Here is an 824-nt window from a genome sequence, read left to right as displayed (position 1 = left end):
GAGTTCAAAGAATTTAACCATAAGAACCGTACAGCCTACAGTCAAGATATTGCGCTGGTAGTTTCATTCGAAATTAGGTGACAAAGGTTGGCAATGGAAGTGACCTCGACCTACTAAAACTGCTATTGAAAATGGGCTGTTCCGATATTGAAGGTCACTGGGGTCAAATTTGCCAAAAAGTTTAAATGACTTCTTCAGAATAGTCCATAGGCCAAGGGTGATAATACTTGGCCAGTAGAATTCTTAGATGAAAACCAAGTTATTTTAAACAAATGACCTTGACCAACTTTCCAGTTCATATAAAGTAAAATATGTAAATTTTCTTCTCAATAGACAAAGGGCACAAAAAGATGATATTTGGCCAGTGGCTTGATCGGATTAAGAACTAACAAATTTGTTCTGTTGAATGACATTGTTACACTTTAAAGGTCACTTGGGTCAAATGAGTGTAAATAACCCTTAAGAGGTTATTTTGAAAAGCAAAACTCAGATGTAAAGTTATTCTATCTGAAGCATTTCAGTATATTGAACTGTTTAAAATAATAGTCTGAAATTTAGATTAGATGAGCAATGCAGGCCCATTGTGTTACTTTTCTATTTTAAGAATGCGAGACTGGTTACTACGCTGATTTTTGTGACAGAGAATGTTCCACTGGATGTACAGACAGCATGTGTGACCGGATCAATGGTCACTGTACAGGTTCGTAACATAATTATCATGACTGAGACCATGTGATAATATTGACTTACATCAGAAAAAAATAATCTATTAACCCTGAAAAATCAGAAAAAAATGAATAGTTTTTACTCAGACTATAGGATCT

At 34.7% G+C, this 824-nt stretch overlaps 1 long non-coding RNA gene across 1 annotated transcript in view; it reads left to right on the top strand.

The window, feature by feature from the left end:
* Nucleotides 1–607: 607 nt before the first annotated feature.
* The window catches only part of LOC110453041, a 7,885-nt gene continuing 7,668 nt past the window's right edge, over nucleotides 608–824 (top strand). Inside the window, exon 1 of the long non-coding RNA XR_002463247.1 lies at nucleotides 608–700. This is a non-coding gene — a long non-coding RNA (uncharacterized LOC110453041). The remainder of the gene's footprint in view (nucleotides 701–824) is intronic.

This window comes from Mizuhopecten yessoensis, unplaced genomic scaffold, assembly GCF_002113885.1.
Source record: "Mizuhopecten yessoensis strain PY_sf001 unplaced genomic scaffold, ASM211388v2 scaffold7069, whole genome shotgun sequence".
Lineage (NCBI taxonomy): Eukaryota > Metazoa > Mollusca > Bivalvia > Pectinida > Pectinidae > Mizuhopecten > Mizuhopecten yessoensis.
Note: the sequence above shows the minus strand (reverse complement) of the source record. Positions and strands in the feature narration are given on the sequence as shown.